The 18,839-nt window shown below is 37.6% G+C and overlaps 1 protein-coding gene across 1 annotated transcript in view; it reads right to left on the bottom strand.

Annotated features, from left to right (window-relative positions):
* The window catches only part of USH2A (usherin), a 517,131-nt gene that overhangs the window by 101,793 nt on the left and 396,499 nt on the right, over positions 1-18,839 (bottom strand).

Genomic DNA, 18,839 nt, shown 5'->3' with positions numbered 1-18,839 from the left:
CCAGAGATCATCGGTCAATGCGACCAAAGCGGTTTCTGTGCTGTAGCCAGGTCTGAAGCCGGACTGGAATGGATCGAGATAACTGGCTTCCTCCAAGGATCGCTGGAGCTGAAAGGCCACCACCTTCTCAACAACCTTCCCCACAAAGGGGAAGTTGGAGACTGGACGATAGTTGTTTAAAACGGCTGGATCCAAGGATGGTTTCTTCAGGAGGGGTCTCACCACTGCCGCCTTTAAAGCGGGGGGAAAGACCCCCTCCCGAAGGGAGGCGGTAACAACCACCTGGATCCAGCCTTGTGTCACCTCTCTGATGTTTACAACCAGCCAGGAGAGGCACGGGTCCAGCACACATGTGGAGGCGCCAACAGCTCTCATCGCCTTGTCCACGTCCTCAGGGGTAACATCTTGAAAATCAATCCAGTGATGGCTTACCAGATTATCCCTTAGTGCCTTGGCTGGTTCTGCAGAATTGGAGTCCAGGTCCGCCCGGAGCCGAGCAACCTTGTCCGCGAGGAATTGGACGTAATCCTCAGCCCTGTCCTGCAGCAGATCGCCCGTGTCCCTCCTATTTAGGAGGGAACAGGTTATCCTAAACAGGGCGGCTGGGCGTGACTCAGCGGACGCAATCAGAGAGGCAATATGTGATCTCTTAGACGTCCTGATTGCTCGAATGTATTCTCTGATGCAGGTTGTTAAAAGTGCTCGGCTCGATTCGGATTTACTGGACCTCCAATTGTGCTCTAGGCGTCTCTTCCGGCGCTTCATCTCCCGGAGTTCCTCAGTGAACCAAGGAGCCCTCCGGGATCCACTGCCTCGGAGCGGCCGTAGAGGCGCAATCCGGTTAAGAGACTCCGTCGCTGCCGAGTTCCAGGCAGCAACCAGAGTCTCCACCGGACTGCGGGCGAGAGTATCAGGAATAACCCCAAGCTCCGTCTGGAACCCCAAAGGGTCCATAAGTCGCCTGGGGCGGAACCACCTGGTCGGTTCCTCCTCCCTACAGTGGGGGTTTGGTCTCCGAAAGTCAAGCCTCAATAGGTAGTGGTCCGACCATGACAGGGGCAAGATCTCGCTACCCCTCAGACCAAGATCACAATTCCACTGCTCCGAGAGAAGATAAGGTTCCACCAGTTCAAATGTCTTTCCACTGCTGATTGGACATGATTGTATTCAAGCCACAATATTTTACTGTGATTTATGCATATTCTTTAAAGCACTGCTTTATTATAGTTGTCATTCTGTAACAGTATGCCGGAGATTAAAAATGGGTTCCAAAAATTCATAAGTAAAGATATGAAACATAATTTAAGTTGTATTTGTTCCTATTCTTAAATTCTTTCTTGTGGAAGCCAACTCCTGTGTTACAAGAATAAAATAGATACAAAAATAGGCCATGCTCACAATCTATATTTTCAATGATATTATGCATTGATCAGAACAATATACAGTGCCTGTAAATTACACAAGTGTTCTATATTTCTCAGAAAAAATATTATGTTTTCCAAATTGTCCAAGTGTGTATAGAATAATAGGCTTGGATTTAAGTGTATATATGTACACTTTGGAAACTAATTTTGATTAATGCATTCAATCTGTCAGTAGTCCTTGATAATATTGTGATTCAGTATTTACACAAACTAATTTTAGGAGAGCTATAACTTGTTTAAGACAGAAAGGCAATCTGGAAGAGAATAAATAAGGTCAAGTCATCTAATTGGGCAGACCAAAGTTCAGCTCTTGAATCCATACAGAGGTTTTGAAGTTCTGTCTTGAGTATCTCCATTAACAAATTAAGTAAACATCAGGTAACCATAGTTACTCTTTCTCAGGCTGAAATAATAGTTTTGCCAATCCAAATAAATTGTCTTGAATTAGCCGAATCAACAACTTTGCTTGGAATAAGGCAGCCTCTACATTCTTAAACCTCTGTTTGAAAAAAAAAGGTAGTATCTATACCAATATTGTATGAACTCTTTTTTATATATGAAGAACCACTGACACAAACAAGGAGAATGCCATAAAGCTATCAGGGTTCTTATAAACAGCAGACGCTCCTTGGAACTATATCATCTGTCTTCCTGAGGTAGTTGTGGCATCAATTTACAATTGAATCAGAATAGAACTGGAAGGGATCTTCTAGTCCAGCCCCCTGCTCAAGCAGGAGATCCTATACCATTTCAGACAAGTGAACTGTCAGTCTCTTCTTAAAAGCCTTCAGTGATGAAGCACCCACAACGACTGAAGGCAAGCTGTTCCACTGGTTAATTATGGAAGTTGAGGAAGTTTTTCTTTAAATCCAGATTGCTTCTCTCTCTGATTAGTTTCCACCCATTGTTTCTTGTTTCGCCCTCTGGTGCTTTGGGAAATAAACTGACCCCTCTTTGTGGCAGCCCCTCAAATACGGGAACACTGCTATCATGTCTCCACAGTCCTTCTTTTCTCTAGACTATCCAAACCCAAATCCTGCAACTGTTCTTTGTATGCTTTGGTCTCCAGGTGTTTAATCATCTTAATTACTCTTCTTTGCACTTTTCCTAAATTGCTCTTAGGTTTCACTCCTGAATATTGATGCTTCTTCATGAACTTTTTAAGAACCATGCATAATAAAATCTATAGGAATTGGCATCACAAAATAAGCAATTATATAATAGAACCTCTATTATCAGATAGGTTTGATAGTTTAAGGATTACCATGCCAGCAAGAATAACAATGAGAGAGGGACCTCTGCCCAGTTTTTTTTAATTAAAATTATTCTTCATTATCTTCTTATTGTGGAAAAGAGGACATTTACTTATGCTTCTTAAAGGCATTTTCATTGTCTCATAAAACACATTCCTTCATACAATTGCCTTCTGCCTATGGATGCAGTGTTCAAACAGGCAAGTGTGCAGTTGTTTTTTGTTGTTGTCCATAATAATTCCTCAGCATGATAAACCCTCCATGCTCCTTTGGCATATTAAACTGGTAAGCATGCCAGTAATTATAAGGGAAGGAATCATGAGGGGGGTCAAAAATAGAAAGTGCAAACCATTTTTTAAGAGATATTCTAAACAAGATCTCTGAATGCATCTCTTATTTATCACACAGTCAAACATTCAGTAAGGATTTTTTTCAACAACCCTTAAAAATTAGATTATAAAGGGGAAGAAGGCGGGGCTTAGCAGTGAGAAGATGGAGTTTCAGGCTACTCCTGAAATTCCTCTATACCGAAGGATTTTTGGATGGGTTCTTTGAACTCTAGCTGTCCCGGAGACGACAGTGAAGGTGAGGAGAGACCCAGGACCTCAGAGACACCCGCAAGTCTCTGGGGGGGGGTATTAACTCCTCGTGCCAATTCCTTTCTGGATTAGCTGCGTGCTAACTGAAACTGCAGGTTGCCCCTAAGAATGGTAGAAGTGATGTCATCTGGTAAGCTGATTTTATTATCCAAGAGAGACTGTTCGCGTTAAAAACTTAAGCTAACCTAAACCAAAGAATAGGAAAATTTAGCGGCGAATTGGCTTTTTTTAATGGATTTATGGCTGGTGGTTACTTTACTTCTTAAATGCTTCAAGAAACTCCTCGACATCCTCCCCCCTCTGACTCTCCCTAAGTGGATCGTAAAATTTATTTTCTACTAATTAGCCCGTCACGATTCGACATTTTTATTACTTTATTACTTGGCTCTGTTTACGATCAGATAAGATTGCACAGCCTGCAAGAGAATAAGAAAAGTGCTTCGAAGTCTGTGGGAAAAAAAAAAAAAAGATCTTGCAATTCTTAACTGCGACACATCATGGCGTCTCAAAATACCTCTAAGATTTCATTTAAGATTCTTTTTTCCGCATGTAGAGGGCTTTTTGACTCTTATCAAAGGCTGGAAAGAAAATTGGATCATCTGATTTTAAAATATGAAGTAAAAACTGAGATCGTTGAAAGTTTAAATGTTTCTGAAATACAAATGGAAAATGTGAGAAATGGTGTCTGGTCTATCTCAGAGGAAGAAAGGAGGGGGGGAGCTATAAAGAAGACTCATTTAAAGAGACAGAGTGCAGGAGGAATGGAAAATCCACCCTTGAGAATCAAAGTTAATTTGGAAAATTTTACAAGCCCAGGACAACATTATTATTTTATCACTGACATTCAGAGTCCAAAGGTGCGAAAATATCTTTGTCTGGATTGGCTTATGAAAACATTTGGTAAATTTATCCAACGCGTGGCAATTGGTTTGAGAAGATTTTGCTATTGGAGAGACACTGGCTGACAGATGGACACTGGAGAGATGGACACTGGAGAGATGGACACAGATGGACACTGGAGAGACACTGGCTGACAGATGGAAGAACGTAATTTAAAATTAGCTAAATCTGATTACCTTAATGTGTAATAGATATAGCTGAATAATGACTGATATGGATAGTAATATATATAATTTGGAACTGGCTGATAGATTGAAGAATACAATTGAAAACTAGCTAAACCTAATTGTTTTTTTTTGTAACAGATATAGTTGAATAATAATTGATATTGATAGTAATGTATATAATGTGGAGTTGATATGATAACTAACAATTGGATATGAGAAAACATCTTTAGATTATACATAAAGAGTATTAACTACAATAATTATCACTATTAAAAAAACTAAATAAAATACATACAATCAAATGTTAATCAATACTGGGAAAATGTTATGATATATGATATAATTAAATATTATGAATGTCCAGCTAAAATAGGACATGAGGATTTGATGATAATAGAGGATTCTACAAATAAGTAAATGAATTGTCAGCATGTGTTATGGATTAATTCTTTAGCATAGCTAAGGATGAAGGATGTTTAAATAACCATAGGTAATTAAAACTGGAGGTATAATGATGTTGATATGGTAAATATCCGAGTTAAGATATTTGAATTAATATGAGCTAATGGAAGAGAAGCACCAAAGCATGTTGTAACCAGTTGATATACTTCTTCTTTTTTTCATAATAGACACCTGTGTTTTGTTTTGTTTTCCTGCCTTGTCTCTTGTCGTTTTTGTCTTTTTTTGTATTATTTTTATTTTTTATTTTTTATTTTATTTTTTATTTTTTATTTGCCCTTTTTTTTTGATTTTTTCTTTTTCCACCGGTGTGGGCAGGTATTGTTCAAGATTATTATTTTTATTAATATTTCTAAATAATAATTACAGTTAAATGAAAATGGATATATAATAATGCTTGAGTTAATATGAGTTATGTTGGTTGACTGTGGAGGAGATGTACCAAAACTTATCTGTAATTGATTGATACATTTTCTACAGATGTAAAGAAAGATGCTGTACCTGTTTTAAATTAAAATTAAAAAACATGTATTAAAAAAAATTAGATTATAAAGATGCATCTTAGCTGAGGAGACATTATCTGATATAATAAACCTAATGATTAACTCAACCATGCAATCAACAAAGTGATTTTATTCACTGGGTTAGTTAAATTCAAATGCATGTAAATGATATAATATCATAGTGGAACCAAACTTTTAAAACAAGACAGTTTAATCTTATATACTTTCAGACAATGGTTTCTTTACAAGAAATACATTATTAAACCCTGAGAGGGTAATAGGTGAATCAACTGATTATTTTTTCCATTCTACTTACACAGCAGTAAGCAATTTTATTCACTGAATGTCTTTTATTTCAATTCATTTTAGTTCTACCATAAACAAAAGACTACATGAAGTTTTTTTTTTAAAAAATATTTGTATCCTGCCTTTATTATTTTTTATAAATAACTTGGGGGCAAACATACCCACCACATCTTCCTCCTCCTATTATTCCCACAAAAACAATCCTGAGAGGTGAGTTAGGCTGAGAGACAGTGACTGAACTAAGGTCATCCAGTTGGGTAAGGTGGGATTCAATTTTTTTTACTACTGGTTCTGTAGGTGTGGCTTCATGGGCATGGCGTGGCTTGGTGGGAGTGACTTGGTGGGCATGGCAGGGGAAGGATACTGTAAAATCTCCATTACCTCCCCACGCCAGGGGAAGGTTACTGCAAAATCCCCATTTCCTCCTGATAAGCTGGGACTCGGGTGGCAGAGAATAGATGGGGGCGGGGCCAGTCAGAGGTGGTATTTACTGGTTCTCTGAACTACTCACAATTTCTGCTACTAGTTCTCCAGACTAGTCAGATCCTGCTGAATACCACCTCTGCTAAGGAGGGACTATAACTCATGGTCTCCCAGTTTTAAGCCTGATGCTTTACCCGCTAGACACTGACTTATAGGGTTAAATGCATACAGTGACAACAAAGAATTTTAAAACTTAACATTCAATTGAAATGAGATTGTTTTTGTGACTGATAGGCAACTGCAAAAGACTGTAGAAGATACTTTGTTCATGATCACTGCAGGAAGATTATTATATGCACAAAGATGGAAAAACTTTGAAATATCCACAATGGCGGAATGGTTGGTGAAAATGATAGAATTTGCAGAGATGACAAAATTGGCTCGCTTGATTAGAGAAAAGACAAGAACTACAGTGACCAGAAACTTTTAGAAAAAAATGAAGTTGTGATTTATGGGTTTGATGAACAGAAAGGGTGGAATATGGAACGAAGGGAGCCACAATATAACTATATATAAAGATGGAAAAACTTAAATATAAATGCAATTATATAAAATAAATATAAATTCCAGAAGGCCAACGAGATAGGTAAGTGAAAGACTATTCCAAAACATGCAGCTACAGCAGAGAAAAACCTCCACTTTCACCTCCTCATTTTATGGCATTATTTTTCCCAGGTTATTTGTAAATGACAGGGATGGTTTCCAGTGAAGATACCTTGGCCCCAAGCTGTATGGGGCTTTATAGGTTAAAAGTAGCACTTGATATTACACCAGGAAACATATCAGCAGCCAATCCAGAGTCCATGGCACAGGCCTACTATGTGTAGTAGCCTAGCACTGGTTCACCTGAAGATTGCGTCCTGAGCAGTCTAATAGGTATGACAAGTGAGGCAGAGTTTATTTTATTTATTTATTAAATATGTTTGCTGCTCATCTTACCATGAGGTAATTCTAGAAAGCTTACAAGCGTAAAAAGAATAAAACAATACAATTACTGCTCCTTTCCTATCCTCCTCCAAAATGTGTGATTACATGTGATTACATCATACAGTGATTTCTTTTTAAATAACAAGTGAAAGCATTCTAATTTAGACATTCTTTGGACCGGCAAAGTAAACTTTCGCTAATGAATTGCTTTTATGCTAGGAAGAAAGAGAAAGCTACAGTCTACCACTAAGAATCTCATCTTTGTTTGACTGAATAATATTTTTAGCCAAGATTTCACTCATATAACAAGAAGTGACTCCCTTTCTAGTTTCTTTGGTAAACCATTACTTCTTTAATTATTATCAACCTTGTTCCAGCGTGATAAATTGCTAATTACTTAATACCCTAATCAGCGTTCATTCTTTGCACAGATAAACTGTGACAGCGCCATTAATTTAAATAGTAATTTCACTTAATGGCCAGAACGGCACACCAGATTTTTATGCAGCATTTTCTGAAGACTGCATCCATCACTGCAATATTCTGACATAAAGATGTCTGACGTGCACTAACTCACTTAGGGAGAGCAGATGTTGCTGAGCAGAGTTTGGTAGTAATTCCCATAGTGCATCACTTCAGCATGAATGAGCTGCTGCAAATTCAGAAACAGACATCCTTCTGAAACCAAACAGCATAGCCTTTGACCTTACCCTAATTTATCAGACATGGCATTTGATCCTTGACTATTGACACAGAGAATGTACAGTTGAAAATATGCCTATGGTAGTATGGAATGGGATAAGAAAAGGCCCATTTCTCACTGGCGGACTGATTTCTCTTTTTAAAGAAAAAAAATTCAACTTTTTAAACAATCACCCACAAAAAATAAATAAAATTCAGGTGTTTTTTACAAGTGCCAGCATAAAGAAGAACCCACCCCATGAAATACTTTCCAATTTCAATTGACAAATTCACCAAAATTTATTAACATGGCAAAATGATATAGTCTGGAAGCAGTACAAGTTAAGCCTTCCGAAGCCATTCTTAATTGAGTGTTTATGTTTCAGGATAATATGTACAGATTACACCATGTAAATATGTATAGATTACACCATATGTATAGATTACAACAAGCTTTGTGTTTCAGGTAAATATGTGTAGATTACACCATGTTAATCAGAAGTCTCAGTGCATTGAATTGGAATTATTCCAATGGCAATTTCTTCACAGAATTTTGACCTGTTATATCATATACCAACCCAAAGAATCAATGTTAATTCAACTATTTTTTGGATATGATTATCACAACTGAGCATTAGGAGAATGATAAAGAAAACACACATATTGAAAAAGGATATGGTTTAGTTTAATTGTAATAGCTTTTGTGAACCCAAACAAACACCATTTTTTGGTCTTCTAGGAAAGATTTCACTGTTTCATATCATATAAGTGGCTGACTAATTCAGTAATGCCTCCATTTTAGAAGCTTAAGTGAAAAAGAACATAAAATACATATACAAATAGCAAATTTAAGTTTTCTTAGAGACAAAAGGCTCCTATAGAAGTAGACTGGTTGATTATTAATTTATCATCATTACTCAAGCTTATTTTCTTTACAAATTATATACTCTATATTAATTGGGCAGCTATAGATGCTTCAAGATTTTTAATATTTCTAAGTGTTGCATAAACATCCCCAACATTAATCAGGTCAACTGTTCTATGGTGCAGAGGTTTCTTTATGCCACCATTAATCTCTTTAATCATTGTTATTATTTGTTTGAATTCTCTATCATCTATCTATCTATCTATCTATCTATCTATCTATCTATCTATCTATCTATCTATCTATCTATCATCTATCTATCTATCTATCTATCTATCTATCTATCTATCTATCTATCTATCTATCACTAAACTATTGTTGCCATTATATCCGGATTCCATCTGCCGGTCAATGTTGGCTGGTGACTCCCCGGGGGAGGGCCTTCTCTGTAGCTGCTCCGGCCCTATGGAATGATCTTCCCGTGGAGATCTGGACTCTTACTACCCTTCCGGCCTTCCGCAAAGCGACCAAGACCTGGCTGTTCTGGCAGGCCTGGGGCTGTTGATCTTTCCAGCCCCATCCTAAGCTATGAATGTCGTGGAATTTTAATGTTTTTTTTTTTAGTTTTTTGTATGTTCCCCCTTCCTTTTTATCTGTAAGCCGACCCGAGTCTCTCGAGAGTGGGCGGCATACAAACCCTATAAATAAATAAATAAATAAATAAATAAATAAATAAATAAATAAATAAATAAATAAACAAACAAACAAACAAACAAACAAACAAACAAACAAATAAATAAACAAACAAACTGGGTCAAATGATGCATCATGGGCAACAATTTTTGAACCAAGGTACATCAAATGAGATACGTTGCAGAATGCATCCAAAATCCAGGACTCTTGATTCCTGAGAGAATGAAATTAATGGCAGGTATGCCTGCCTCAGCTGCTGCTGTGGTCACAAGTTGGTTGTTTTGAATTTTCTGCCAATCCCTTGTTCCTCTCCCCATCCATCATATGACTCAGAGAAGCCACAACTTTAAGGTACAGGAACAAAGGTTTGGGTATGAGTATCGCTTTACATTCCCCTTCTCTGGTGCACAATCATGCAGATGTACAATACAATACAATAGCAGAGTTGGAAGAGACCTTGGAGGTCTTCTAGTCCAACCCCCTGCCTAGGCAGGAACCTTATACGATTTTAGACAAATGGCTATCCAACATCTTCTCAAAGACTTCCAGTGCTGGAGCATTCACAACTTCTGGAGGCAAGCTGTTCCACTGATTAATTGTTCTAGCTGTCAGAAAATTTCTCCTCAGTTCTAAGTTGCTTCTCTCCTTGATTAGTTTCCACCCATTGCTTCTTGTTGTATCCCCAGGTGCCTTGGAGAATAGTTTGACTCCCTCTTCTTTGTGGCAACCCCTGAGATATCGGAACACTGCTATCATGTCTCCCCTAGTCCTTCTTTTCATTAAACTAGTCATACCCAGTTCCTGCAACCGTTCTTCATGTTTTAGTCTCCAGTCCCCTAATCATCTTTGTTGCTCTTCTCTGCACTCTCTAGAGTCTCCACATTTTTCTACATCGTAGCAACCAAAACTGAATGCAATATTCCAAGTGTGGCCTTACCAAGGTATTGTAAAGTGGTATTAACATTTCACGTGATCTTGATTCTATCCCTCTGTTTATGCAGCCTAGACCTGCGTTGGCTTTTTTGGTAGCTGCTGCACACTGCTGGCTCATATTTAAATGGTTGTCCACTAGGGCTCCAAGATCCCTCTCACAGTCACTACTAATGAGCAAGGTACCACCTATACTGTACCTGTGCATTTCGTTTTTCTTGCCTAAATGTAGAACCTTACTCTTTTCACCATTGAATTTCATTTTGTTAGATAGTGCCCAATGTTCAGGTTTGTCAAGATCCTTCTGTATCTTAAGCCTATCTTCTGGAGTGTTGGCTATTCCTGCCAGCTTGGTGTCACTGCAAATTTGATGAATTCCCCATTTATTCCCTCATCCAAATAATTGATGAAGATGTTGAAGAGTACTGGGCCTAAAACAGAGCCTTGAGGTACTCCACTGCATACTTCCCTCCATGTAGATGCAGTTCCATTGAGGACTACACATTGAGTGCAGTTGGTCAGCCAGTTACAAATCCATCTGATGGTGATGCTGTCTAACCCACATTCTTCTACTTTATCTAGTAGTAGGTTATGGTCTACCTTATCAAATGCCTTACTGAAGTCCAAGTAAACTATATCAACGGCATTCCTCTGGTCCACTAAATTTGTCACTTTGTCAAAGAATGCAATAAGATTAGTCTGGCATGATCTGTTTTTGACAAACCCATGTTGACTTTTGGCTATTACTTTGTTTACTTCTACATGTTCATTAATTTGTTGCTTGATTATCTTTTCCAGAATCTTTCCTGGCATTGAGGTCAGACTGAGAGGTCTGTAGTTTGCTGGATCTATTTTTTCCCATGTATCTATATTCCATCTTTATTCAGGAATTCAAAGCACATAGATAATGCTCTATCCTCCTATATTTCTTCACAAGAGGTTGGTCTGCAAGTTACCAAATGAGCTGCTGCGATTGCAGATGAAGTATATCTCTCTAGTAGAAGCCAAATACATTAGCCACTATATCTTAGGTGGCACAGTGGTTAGAGTGCAGTACTTCAGGCTACTTCAGCTGACTGCTAACTGTGGCTTGGCAGTTCAAATTCCACCAGACTCAAGGTTGATTCAGCCTTCCATCCTTCCGAGGTGGGTAAAATGAGGACTCAGATTGTTGGGGACAATATGCTGACTCTATAAACTGATTAGAGAGGGCTGTAAAAGCATTGTGAAGTGATATAAAAGTCTAAGTGCTATTGGTATTAGTTCTTACCCAATGTTTCATTTTTCAATTACTCCCTACTCTGAAGCTCCCTACCCTGAAGCTGAATGTACAGTCATCCCTCCTTCAGCTGCCAGAGCTAAGGTAGACCTATTGTGCCCTAGTCCACCAGAGGCCACATGATCTTGTTTGTAAACTGTCTCTGACTTCACCTCACTGGATCCAAAATGCACCTGAGGTGAGAATGTACCATGTACAACCAATTATAACTGCAATGCATTTCAATACATTGTTGTCTCTGGGCTAATGTAACTGTGTCATATGATAATAACAACAACAACAACAACAACAACAACAACTAGTGGGGCCCGACTAGTAACCAATGCCAAATCCGGCAAAACAACTGGCCGCTGTGATACAATTCTGTTGTGATGATAATAATAATTATTATTATTAAGGGCCTGAAAAAGTCACTGAAAATCAGATGGTCAAGATCTTGTGGGATTTCCATATACAAACGGACAAAATACTGGAACATAATACACCAGACATCACACTGGTTGAGAAAAATAAGGTCACAATCATAGACATTGCAATACCAGGTGATAGCAGGGTCGCCGAGAAGGAACATGAAAAAAATCGCAAAATACCAGGACTTAAAAATCGAAATTCAACGACTATGGCACAAACCAGCAGTGGTAATTCCAGTGGTAATTGGCACACTGGGTCCTATTCCAAAAGCACTGGAATTACATTTAAAACAGTTAAAAATTGACAAAATCACCATCTGTCAAAGGCAAAAAGCCGCACTGCTTGGATCTGCACGCATATTACAAAAATACGTTACGACGTCCTAGGTCCCTGGGTGGGGCCCGACTAGTAACCAATGCCAAATCCGGCGAAACAACTGACCACTGTGATACAATTGTATAATAATAATAATAATAATAATAATAATAATAATAATAATAATAATAATAATAATAGGAAAAATAAATAAAATAATAAAATAAAAAGGTATCATAGAAATAACAACTGAGATGGTCAAAAATCGAGTTAAAAAGGTAAAGAATTGGACATCACCTGGAAGTGACCAATTACATGGTTTCTGGCTCAAATATCTGACCAGTTTACATGCAATATTGGCCAGGCAACTGAATGAAATTTTACAAAAGGGCCAAATTGATGAATGGTTGACAACTGGAAAAACATACTTGATTCAGAAAGATCCAACTAAAGGAACAACACCAGAAAACTATAGACCAATAACATGCTTGCCAACAACCTTCAAATTACTCACAGGCATTATTGCAGATAACATGATGGATTATTTGGAAACAAACAACATCTTGCCAGTAGAGCAAAAAGGCAACAAAAGAAGGAGCAGGGGCACAAAAGATCAGCTTCTAATTGATAAAATGATATTAGAAAATTGTAAGAACAGAAAAACGAACTTGAATATGGTCTGGATTGATTACAAAAAGGCATTTGACTCACTGCCACATAGTTGGATCATAAAATGCTTAGAAACAACTGGCATTAGCAAAAATATTACATCCTTTACTGAAAAGGCAATGAAACAATGGAGAACTGAGTTGGCAGTAGGGAATGAGAGCTACGGAATGGTTAATATCAAGCGAGGAATTTTCCAGGGTGATTCACTTTCACCTCTTCTCTTCATCATCGCAATGATCCCACTATCAGTAATCTTAAAAAAAATGAAATTAGGCTACCAAACAGCCAAAAAAGCTGAAAAAATTTCACATTTACTATATATGGATGATTTGAAACTCTATGGAAAGTCAGAAATAGAAATCCAATCATTGACAAATACAGTCCGAGTATTCAGCACCGATATTTCAATGCAGTTTGGCATGGAAAAATGCGCCACTGTATCCATAAAAAGGGGCAAAATCACTGCATCTGAGGGAATTGAAATGCCCAATGGCCAACTAATTAAATGCAAAGAAAATGAAGCCTACAAATACTTAGGCATTCTGCAGTTGGATAACATCAAGCATGGAGAAGTAAAAACTATTGTCAGACGAGAGTACACCAACAGAGTTAGGAAAATTTTGAAATCTAAATTGAATGGTGGAAATACAATCAAGGCCATAAATACCTGGGCAATACCAGTTATAAGATACACAGCTGGCATAGTTAACTGGACACAAACTGATTTGGACCTTTTGGACCAAAAAACCAGGAAACTAATGACAATGCACTACAGTTTACATCCACGTGGTGATACTGATAGACTATATCTGCCCCGAAAATCAGGTGGCAGAGGATTATTACAAGTGAAGCAAACAGTTGAAGAAGAAAAACATGCACTGGCTGATTATTTAAAAGAAAGTCAAGAACATCTATTAATCGAAGTAAAGAACAAAAATCTACTGAAGGCCCAACAGACAAAACAAGAATACAGAAAAGATGTGATAAAATCAAGAATGGAGAGTTGGCAGAACAAAGCACTGCATGGTCAATTTCTGGAAAAAATAAAAGATAAAGTGGACAGGGAACAAACTTGGTTATGGTTAAAAACAGGTACATTAAAGAAAGAAACAGAGTCACTAATCCTGGCTGCGCAAGAACAAGCTATCCGCACAAATGCCATTAAGGCCAAAATCGAAAAATCCTCTGATGATGCCAAATGCAGACTTTGCAAAGAAGCTGACGAAACTGTTGATCACATTCTCAGCTGCTGTAAAAAAAATCGCGCAGACTGATTATAAATTGCGGCACAATTCAGTAGCACAAATGATCCATTGGAATTTGTGCAAAAATTATAATATTAAAACAGCAACAAACTGGTGGGAACATCAGCCTGAAAAAGTCACAGAAAATCAGATGGTCAAGATCTTGTGGGATTTCCGTATACAAACCGACAAAATACTGGCGCATAATACACCAGACATCACACTGGTTGAGAAAAATAAGGTCACAATCATAGACATCGCAATACCAGGTGATAGCAGGGTCGCCGAGAAGGAACATGAAAAAATCGCAAGATACCAGGACTTAAAAATCGAAATTCAACGACTATGGCACAAACCAGCAGTGGTAATTCCAGTGGTAATTGGCACACTGGGTGCTATTCCAAAAGCACTGGAATTACATTTAAAACAGTTAAAAATTGACAAAATCACCATCAGTCAAATGCAAAAAGCCGCACTGCTTGGATCTGCACGCATATTACGAAAATATGTTACGAAGTCCTAGGTCCCTGGGTGGGGCCCGACTAGTAACCAATGCCAAATCCGGCGAAACAACTGGCCGCTGTGATACAATTGTACAATAATAATAATAATTTCTTTATTGATAGTGCACAACATATGTACAGTGAGATTGGTTGAGCTCCCTCAGTGCAATTCCCCAACATTCACAGTGAAGACAAAAAGAAAGAAAGAAAATATCCCTAACCCAACAATTCATATTAACAAACACCCAGTCCCATTACACCAGTGTGAACATGTTACACCTTGCGCTGCATGTCCATTGTACAACTTAGTTATGGTGTTGTTTTGCATTCAGAAGACTGACAGCCCATGGATAAAAGCTGTTCTTCAGCCTGTTTGTGTGGCTGACTATGCTTCTATATCTCCTTCCTGATAGTAGAAGGGTAAAGAAGTGCTGACCAGGGTATGAGTCGTCCCTGAGGATTTTCCTCACTCTTCTAAGTCAACGAGCCCTAGCAATCTCATCTAGTGGTATCAGGGGGCAGTCCATGTTACGAAGTCCTAGGTCCCTGGGTGGGGCCCGACTAGTAACCAATGCCAAATCTGGCGAAACAACTGGCCGCTGTGATACAATTGTATAATAATAATAATAATAGGAAAAATAAATAAAATAATAAAATAAAAAGGTATCATCACCATAATTATGTTATAAGGAAAGAGAGGTGGGATATCATAGCCAAGAGATGTCAGCAAAAATCATTGAAATGCAGCAATAGGAGGAAAAATGAAAAATTGAAGATGAAAGGGCTGTACATCTCCAGAACCACAAGGAAAGATGCAGAATGAGGAGCAAGGCCCCATGGTGCCCACCTGGAAGTGGCCACCATTTTTGCAGTGTCATAATTCATTGTGGACCCACTAAGCCTAGGGATGCTGAGAGATGGAGTATTCTGCTCTCCTCACCCAGCAAGGACTTGGTGGAATGGGATGGTGGGCACACAGATGGGAGGAATTGTTACAGCATTCTTTCTTGTGCACATGACCATGGAGGACTTGTAGTTGTATGACTTTGAAACCCAGTTGTAAGTATCTTTTGGGGGCTCCGTCATAACTCCAAACAGTCATTAAGCAACTGATTCTGATTTGAGGACTACCTATAGACTCAGTTCAATGCTTATAAAATATTTCTGCCTAAGATTAAAATGAGGTATTTCAAACAAAAACTTTTAAAAGGTATATTGGATCCAACATCAGATCGATGTTAAAAAAAATAGCAATGAATGAAATATCGCAACCTGGCCATCGAAACTATACGACTATGGATGAAGCATGTAACAGTGATACCCATTGTGATCGGGGCACTTGGCACCATGTCTAAGAATTTTACAAGATACATCAACAAATTGCAGCTTCCTGCAATAACACCAGCGGAACTACAAAAAAATTTCAGTACTTGGAACATCTTATATTTTAAGAAGGTACTTGGTTGATACGTAGGATACTGTATAGTTTTATGGCATCAAAATCACACTTTATGTCTGAATCTTACACAAGTTTTCACACTGAAAAATGTCAGAGATACTTCAAGGCGTTCTTGTACACTTGTACAAATTTTAAAAATTCTATATACAGTACATGGAAAAAAATGAATTCTTTAGAAGAATATGTCAGATAACAGTATCATCTTCTCCTCCTTATTTATATTATTTATTATTTATGTAGAGGGGGAAAAACTATTGTAGTCTTGTGCACTATATCATTTGCATTATTTCCTACAAGTACCTATTCTGAAGGTGATCTCTCCTACCCCTTTAAAAGATGATAATAACATTAAGCTAAACTAAAACTATGAGTAAAGAAAGATAGCTTCTCATCAATTAAAAAGAAGGGGTGAATGTAACCAAATGCTGAGTAGTAGCTACCAGCCTGATCTGATAAATGTTAGCCATGCAGACATGAAAGTGGGACATCTCATTATTACCTATGGAGGCAAAGGTCTTCACATTTGGAGAAAATGAGCACAGCATGCTGATGAGAGAGAGAATCAATTGCAATTTTGCATGTATAGGAAGAATCAGTGGATGGTTAAACTATCAGAGGTTGTTTCAAAAATAGAAAGTGCTATGTTTAACAACATTGCTCTTTACTTTTTTATACAGAGCAACTGAAGAAAATTGCTTTTTGTGACTATGGAAGCAACAGAGATATGTGTCATCTTGAGGACTTTATAATTTTACAACAACAGCAACAAAAATCATCTATGAGGGGAAGAAAGGGAAAAGAAAACGAGAAGAAAAGTCTCTGTTTGCTTCACTAATATGCGTTTAGGGTTACTGCAGAGCACAGCAATTTAGAATGGAATATATATAAATAGTCATATTTTTAAAATAAATAATGTAATCAAGACAGTGGTGACCTTTGAGGTGTCACTAATGACAACCTCCAACCAAAATGGCAAATGGTGTGGGATGCTGCAGTTCAGTGACATCAGGGGAATTAAAACATTTGCTGCCCAATCATATCCAGGCCTAATGAGCTGTGAGGCCCACAGAGTTCAATGGGGCTTAATCCTAGTGAGCGTGCATAAATTACCACCTTATTGTTTTTAGTTGGCTACTTCAGGCAGGATATGCATAAAAATGTAATATTGTTATGTTTTATATATATTATATATAAAAGTTGGGTGGGGAATAAAAAGCAAAACTTTGAAACCCATGCTTGTGCAGAGCCTATGCATTTAATCTGTGTAAACACGCAATGAAATGAGGAACACGTCTTTGATCCCAAGGTACCTGTATTACACTCCCACACAACTCATTTTGCCCAGAGAGAGCAGTAAAAACATAAACGCTACCCCAGCAGTTCTTTTCCAAGCGCATCTGTTAATTCACTCCATTTATAAAATACATATTGACAAAGACAACTGTACTGGGACCAGGGAGATTTGATTTGGTGTGAGAAAGTCAATTCAATGTGATTTTGTTAAAGGGCTCCTGCAGGCAAATAAAAAGAGTTTAAGTAATAAAGTACATAAAGAGATGTTTTATGAAGCAATGCTTTCCAGTGGCAGCCACTCATTGTGCTGCTTTAAACGGGAGAGAGTTCAGAAAAAAACATAAGATAATGTTTCCCGTGTTCTTTTGAACTGAAACACTGAATGCTTTACATAAGATCAATGACAGAAAACCAGCTCCAGTTTAGGTTTAGTTTGTCAGGAGAGAAGAGAAATATTTTTCTTCTACTATCATTAATTTATTGAAAAGATTATTTTTATATACATACTGTATACCAACTAAAATTTAGCTTTTTAGAATAAGTGGTATTATGCAAAGCTCAAAACAAGAACAAGCAAAAGTAATTAAAGATGAGAGGGGGGGAGGGAAGAAGAGAAGAAGGGAAGGAAGGAAGGAAAGAAAGAAAGAAAGAAACTCCATAACTCTCTATCCCTGTAAAGCATCCTTCCATATTCAGCATTATTCAGGTATTTTATTCTTTACACTTTCCACTACTTTCTTTTTGAATTCCACTAAATTCATCATTTTCTAACTTCCACAGTCTTTCCCTTTCACCCTTTCTTCCCGTATTTATGTTAGATCCTTAGAAAGGTGATTGCATATATTATTTCTTGAAATGAATTGGAACTCAGTCCTTTTTCATACCAACTTTCATCTTTCCCACCTCTTGATTGTTGTGATTTCTTCTGCTTACTCAATCATATTCATTCTCTCTATATGACCAAAAAATTGAGGGCATTTGCCTGCAAGTTAGTTTTGATATTATAAGAGCCCCAGAATGGTATAAAACAATGGATAAAGATTAAAATTAATAAACCAAAGACAAAGATGGTGATTAAAAATATGACAATACAAGTCCAAGAGATTTTGATAAAGAAAACTGGTTCCAACAAAGAGAATGTCACATTAACCAATAGGAAATACATGTTGTTTCAGAATAATGTTAAAATATGGAATGACATTTAAAAAAAGTCGTAGCAATGTGAGACAAATTACAATTGTGGCTATTGGGTGGAATTTCACTTACCAAGATGAACGTCCTACCCAGGATGTTATTTTCATTTCAAAATATATCAATATTGTCAAATGATTTATCTTTTGAACAAAGGCAGACATGTTTTTCCAAATTTGTATTTCGAAGTTAAACCCCACCCCCCACAAGACACAAATATAAGATGCTGCAAAATGCTAAAGAGAGTTGTAGCTGACTTAAAATTGTATTTTGAGGTATGTTGTA

Source organism: Thamnophis elegans, chromosome 4 (genome assembly GCF_009769535.1).
Source record: "Thamnophis elegans isolate rThaEle1 chromosome 4, rThaEle1.pri, whole genome shotgun sequence".
NCBI classification, from domain to species: Eukaryota; Metazoa; Chordata; class Lepidosauria; order Squamata; family Colubridae; genus Thamnophis; species Thamnophis elegans.
The sequence above is the reverse complement of the archived record's forward strand: the minus strand, read 5'-3'. Positions and strand labels throughout refer to the sequence as shown.